We start from the raw sequence: 6,874 nt of genomic DNA, 5'->3' as shown, positions 1-6,874 counted from the left end.
TAATTATCTACCACTTCATGCATGTATAGAATAGAATATTTCCATCTCCTCCTTCTGGTTATTATGCTATTGTTGTCATATATTTTATCTATACATATATTATAAACACCAAAATACATTGTTATAATTTTTGTTTAAATAATCAATTATCATATAAAGAGATTTAATCAGAATAAATAATATTTACCATTTCTGGTGCTTTTTACTCATTTAAGTAGATCTATATTTTCTTCTGGTACTATTTTTCTTCTGCCCAAAAGACTTTCTTTAAAATTTCCTATAGTGTGGGTTTGCTGGTAAATTCTTACAGGTTTTGTCTGTCGAAAAACATCTTTGTGGCACCAAGGTGGTTCAGTGGGTTAAGCATCTGCCTTGGGCTCAGGTCATGATCCCAGGATCTGGGGATTGAGCCCCACATGGAGTTCCCTGTTCAATGGAGAGCCTGATTCTCCCTCTCCCTCTGTCCCTCCCCCCACTTGTGCGCACTTGAGTCCGTGCGCTCTCTCTCTTGCTCTCTATCACAAATAAATAAATAAAATCTTTAAAAAAACAAAAACATCTTTATTTCACCTTTTTTTTTCACCTTTGTTTTTGAAAGATATTCTTGCTGGGCATAAACTTCTAGTTTGACAGTTTTATCTTTCAGTATTTTATTTTATTTTTTATTTTTTAAAAGATTTTATTTATTTATTTGACACAGAGAGAGAGATAGCGAGAGCAGGAACACAAGCGGGAGGAGTGGGAGAGGGAGAAGCAGGCTTCCCGCCGAGCAGGGAGCCCCATGCAGGGCTTGACCCCAGGATCCTGGGATCATGACCTGATCCAAAGGCAGACGCTTAACGATTAAGCCACCCAGGTGCCCCTGTCTTTCAGTATTTTAAAGATATCTTCTTGCCTACGTTGTTTCTGATGAAAAATCTGCTCCCACCCTTATCTTTGTGTCTTTTTATGTAATATCTTATCCCTATCTCTGGATGCTTTAAAATTTTCCATTTATCACTGGTTTCTTTTTTTTTTTTTTTTTAAAGATTTTATTTATTTATTTGACAGAGAGAGACACAGCGAGAGAGGGAACACAAGCAGGGGGAGTGGGAGAGGGAGAAGCAGGCTACCCGCAGAGCAGGGAGCCTGACGCGGGACTCGATCCCAGGACCCTGGGATCATGACCTGAGCCGAAGGCAGTCGCTCAACCGACTGAGCCACCCAGGCGCCCTATCACTGGTTTCTTTAGCAATTTGATTATGGCAGGTCTTGATGTAATTTTTTTCATGCTTATTTTGCTTGGAGGCTGGTTGAACTTGGATCTGTGGGTTCATAATTTTAATTAAATTAGGAATCTTTTTGGCCTTATTTTTCTTCAAATATTTGTTCCATCATCTCTCTTCTCTCTCCTTTCCTTTGGCAACTCCAATTACACATATATTAGGCCACTTGATACTCTTCATTTTTTCAGATTTTTTTCTCTTTGGGTTTTATTTTGCTTAGTTTCTATTGCCATGTTTTCAAGTTTACTAATGTCTCCTTTTTTCCTTCCTTCCTTCCTCCCTCCCTCCCTCCCTCCTTCTTCTTTCTCTTTCTTCCTTCCTTCCTTCTTCCCTCCTTCCTTCCTTTTTAAAGTGGGCTCCACAATTCAGGGCTTGAATTCACGACCATGTGATCAAGACCTGAGCTGAGATCAAGAGTTGTTTGCTGGGGTGCCTGGGTGGCTCAGTCGTTAAGCATCTGCCTTCAGCTTAGGTCATGATCCCAGGATCCTGGGATCGAGCCCCGCATCGAGCTCCCTGCTCTTCAGGAAGCCTGTTTCTCCCTCTCCCACTCCCCCTGCTTGTGTTCCCTCTCTTGCTATGTCTCTCTCTGTCAAATAAATAAATAAAATCTTAAAAAGAAAAAAAAAAGAGCTTTTTGCTCAACTGACTGAGCCACTAAGGTGCCCCTCAAGTTTACAAATGTCTTCTTATGCAAAGTCTAATCTACTATTAATCCCATCGGTTTTTCATTTCAGATGTTGCAGTTTTCATCTGTCGAAGTTCAGGTTGGGTGTGCTTTTCTGGAAATATTCTTTATGTTTATACTTAACTCCTAATATCTGAAATACAGTTATAACTACTGTTTTAATATTCTTGCCTGATAGTTAATATTCTAATATCTATTTCAGTTCTGAGTCAGTTTTGATTGATTGATTATTCTCCTCATTATGGGTTACATTCTCCTTATACTTTCACTGTCTGGCAATCCTTGATTGGATGCCAGCCATTGTGTTATTACCTTCTTTGGATGTGAGTTATTTTGTTTTCCTATAGCCATTCTTGAGCTTTGCTCTGGGAAGCCATTAAATTACTTGGAAATAGTTTGAGCTCTTCAGATCTATCTTCTGATTTATGTGGTGGATCTGGGTCAGTGTTTGGTCTGGGTCTAAATATTTCCCACTACTGAGGCACCGTCATAAGTATTCTGCCCAGTGTCCTGAAAAGTCTGATTTTTTTTTTCCAGGCTGACTGTAGGAACAGGCTATATTCTTGGCCCTGTGAGAATGCCGGCTGGTTTTACCCAATCCTATCAGATTGTGTCTTCCTCGGGCATTGGGTAGTAGGAGAGTCCACCAGGCTCTGCTTGGACTCCCCCTTCTTACCCCATAGCTTGGAGACTCTCTCAAGGTAGTAAGCTGGGACAATAGTAAAGCTCTCCAAATTTGCTTCCTGTCTTTCAGAGACCAATGTCCTCCATTGCCTGATAGCCAGTGTCTTGAAAACTGTTGTGTCATATATTTTGCTTTTTGTTTGTGCATCTGTTTCTTTCAGGCAGCAGGCAAAATCTGTCCTTTTTACTCCATCTTGAATGGAATGCCTCTTTACCATGCTACTGAATGCATATTAAATGCATACTGAAACACAGTGTTTTGCTGATGGGAAAATGAGACACTGAGAGGTTAAAGGTCACAGGGACCAATCCATCCTTTAATCATGATGCTGCCTCCTGGTGGAAGAACATGTGCTTCTCACATCTTTACAAGAGAAATTGCAATGGCATCTTTCCAACACAGCCCAATACTTGGCTCTAATTATATTTATAAATGCTAATAGGAGTTGCAATCACAATTATGCTAATCTCTCTGTTTAGAGCCAACTGTTGCAACCAATTATGGTCAGTGAGTTCAATTTATAAATTGGAATTTATTAAATCTAGCCACTTAAATATACCTCTGTTTTAGGCAGATTGCCTCTAACATTTATGACTAAAGGTATTTACTTTAAAAATGTCCTAATAAGACATAAGCACTTAGAAAAAGTCTTTTCATCTTTATTTTTCCTTTGATGGTACAGAAAAGGAAAACATGCCTGCAGTCAGATTTTTGGTCTATTTATTAGATAACAAGGGCTCTGTGAAGCTCTTAAAAAATATTTCAGAGGATGTTTTCTTTTCTTTTTTTTTAAGATTTTACATATTTATTTGACAGGAAGATAGAGAACACAAGCAGGCAGAGCGGCAGGCAGGGGGAGAGGGAGAAGCAGGCGCTCCACTGAGCAGGGAACCCAGTGTGGGACTTGATCCCAGGACCCTGGGATCATGACCTGAGCTGAAGGCAGCCGCTCAACCAACTGAGCCACCTAGGCGCTCTGAGGATGTTTTCTGAAGAAACTGCCTAGCTCTGGCTCAGAGCCTGTATGGGAGCTGCAGAGGCATTGATTAGGAGAAAGCACATATTCTGGATCGTGGCAAACAGGAGAGTTGGCAGCCGTGTTAGGCGGTGGAAGACAATGAGGACAGGAAATTAAACACACATAAGATTTCTTTACATTTGCAGGGTGCCTGGCTGGCCCAGTAGGTAGAGCACACGAGTAAAGCATACATCTCTTGATCTCGGGGTTACAAATTCGAGCCCCTAGTTGGGTGTAGAGATACTTGAAAATAAAAAAAAAATAAACAAATTTCTTTATATTTTCTTTTCATACATTCATTTGGGAATCCATAAAATGTAGAAATGTTAAGTGGATTTAGAACTAGATTTAAGCAAGATTCTGAAGTGTAAATTATTCTCATTGGTAAACTGAGAACTATAACTGAGGTGGTCTTAAAAGCATTTGCTTTCTCTGAGAGTTTATGATTCTCTGATCCAGGCCTTTTGAGGCTCTAGGACCTCATGCTGGCTGGGGCTTGCTTGTGGTACCTGGCAAGACCCACCACAGGGGAGGTTGGCATTTACCAGTGTTTGATCTTCTCTCCCAGGTGTCAACATTTACCTTTTCTGTGGCCCATTTCCTCAAGGCACCATCTTCCTTGGCTAATCCGATCACCCACCACAAGGAAGTTATCACTTATATTAGAGATGAACTGTGGGGTGCAAGCAGGAGGTGTGTCCGATATTAACCAGGGTAAGGGAAGAAAACAATAGAATTCTTATTTGTATTTATTTTTATTTCATCCTTTCTTATTTACATTTTGTTTCATAATGTGCATAATATATTAGTTACAGTACCACACATATGCCATTTAATTATATACACCTACAATAGTACATATATCTAATATACATATATTTAATCCTAAACTTTCCCTAATTGTGTAAATCTCTTCTCTCTTTGTGGTGGGTCAATGAATCTTGAGGACATCACTGTACTGTGGTTCTCTAGGCTTGCTGCGTACCTGTCACCTTGGGCTCCCCCTTGGCTGCCATCTTGGGACTTCTCATTGCTTCTTTCTTCCATTAGTGCATCTATTTCCTGGATCCCTTGTGTCCCTTTTCCTGAGTATATTTCTTCCAGTTGCTTGCCTGAAAAAAGGTAAAAGGAAGGTAAATCTTGAAAGACCTTGTATGTTTGAAAATATCGTTAGTGTAACTTCACAAGTAATTGATAATTTAGCAGGATATGGACATCACTTTCCTTCAGAAATTTGAAGGCATCGCTTATTATCTTGTAGTTTCCAGCTGCAGTTGAGAAATTCAATATTACTCTGACTCCCGATTCTTTGTATAAAACCTGTTTTATTTTTATTTTTGTATTGGAAACTGAAAAGATTTTCCCCACACATTCTCTCCAGAGTAACCATCATGCTGAATTTTAACATTGTAGCCTTTTTTTGGTGAACATTATATAGGTGAAATCACAGAATACATACTTTTTTTGTGTCTGGCTTTTTAATTTCAACATCATGTTTGTGAGATTCATCACAATACACAGCAATAATTATTCAGTCTCAGTGCCTTTTCTAACTCTATCGTATGAATAGAATGCAATTTATGTATCCCAAATGTTCATTTTGTGCATCATCTATTCTTGCTTTATGGATCCGAATATATCTTATCTCTCCAAGAATATTAATTAAATACTTTTTTTCTTACCCCCATATAATCTTTGTTTCTTCCAACTACCTTTAAAATACAGGTTAAGTCTTTGTATTTCATTTTATATGATTTCCTCAAATGTCTGGTGATCCGTGACTTTCTGCTCATGTTTATGCATGAGGTACTAAACAGCTGATTGCTAGAACCCTGTGCTCGTGGGTGGTCTTCCTTGTAGGGTGATCTTGCTGCACTATTTTCTTGGAGGAGATTCCTGATGTTAGTACCCTTCTTTTTTTCCTCCCTCTCTTGAGCTAGTCATATTCCACAGAGAATGAACTTTTAAGCAGAAGTCCAATCCTGACTTCCAGTATTTTGGGAGCCAACTAGGGGAAAAGGCTAGAGAAGCTCTACATTGGTATGTGGGCCCATTTTCAACATGGCTCCCCACCCTCCATGGGCCTGGTCTTTCTTGTCCAGAGACCTTCTGTTTTACCCTGTAGAGAATATACTTCCAGTCTGCTCCTGGTGAAGGCAGGAGAATCTGCCTGGTGCTTGGATTTGGGGAGGCCACCTGAGGGCCTCACTATTTTTTTTTAACAAACTAAGTAGACCAATTTTCTGTCTTTAGCTCCATCTTTACTTCCAGTTTCAGAAGTATCTGGTGCTACTCTTGAGTTTCTGGAAGCTTCTACAAAGTAAGACAGGGTTTCCATGACATTGCTTTCCATTTTCCAAGTTTTGCTATTGTCCCCTCTCTTTCTCCTTTTGTCTTTCGCATTTATGTCATTCAAAATCCTTTTATTGTTATTATTTCATGAGGGCTTCAGGAAGGAGTGGCCACAGGTAGGTGCACTCATTGCTCTATTTTCACTCAGAAGTCTTGTTCAATAATTTTTCAACTCAACTGTCTACACCTTGACTCTGGTTTTTCTAGAATGGATAAGTTTCCAATACCCAAGGAAGAAGTGATAGTTGTGTCAGAGTTGACAAGCATTTAATTTTTGTTAATATTTATATGTTTATACACCTACTCTTTTAGATGGGCCTAATACATTTTGGTTCCTTTGCTTATGGCCTACAGTGAACATGATGCGGTCTTCTTGTTTTTCCAAAGTACATGTATCATGTGCTGAGTTATCTTCCAGATTACTTAGGAATCTACTGCTGGGGGAGGAGACGTGGAAAAGAACATTTTGATGCTATTCCAAATCCACTCAATCATTGGATTCAACTACAAAGACGAGTTGATACCTTTCTCTTTAAGGAATCTGCCATTAAAGGAGGCATTATTACTCATGTTGAAGGCTAGCATCACAGCCTTCTGAGCGCAGAGGGCAGCACGTCAGTCTCATAATCTGAAGGTCCTGAGTTCGAGCCTCAGAGAGGGCACAGCTCTTTTGCTGTGCTATAAAAGGGTGTTCGAAGAAAATAATAAAAACTTTCAGCAAAGGTGCTTAGAGGCTCCCTATGGCCAGGCAGATACAGGGATGCCCCCCACAAAGGCATCAGTGGGTAAATGTCCAATCTGCAGGCAGATCATTCAACCTCATTCAAAACAGAAGGGATGCAAGCCACAGCCAAAAGGAAGTTGTC

General features: G+C 39.8%; 1 non-coding gene across 1 annotated transcript; it reads left to right on the top strand.

Moving 5' to 3' along the window:
* Positions 1 to 6,597: 6,597 nt before the first annotated feature.
* On the top strand, positions 6,598 to 6,670 carry TRNAM-CAU. Its single transcript has one exon. It is a non-coding gene; the product is annotated as a tRNA-Met (tRNA).
* Positions 6,671 to 6,874: the final 204 nt, after the last annotated feature.

Source organism: Neomonachus schauinslandi, chromosome 2 (genome assembly GCF_002201575.2).
Source record: "Neomonachus schauinslandi chromosome 2, ASM220157v2, whole genome shotgun sequence".
NCBI classification, from domain to species: Eukaryota; Metazoa; Chordata; class Mammalia; order Carnivora; family Phocidae; genus Neomonachus; species Neomonachus schauinslandi.
The sequence above is the reverse complement of the archived record's forward strand: the minus strand, read 5'-3'. Positions and strand labels throughout refer to the sequence as shown.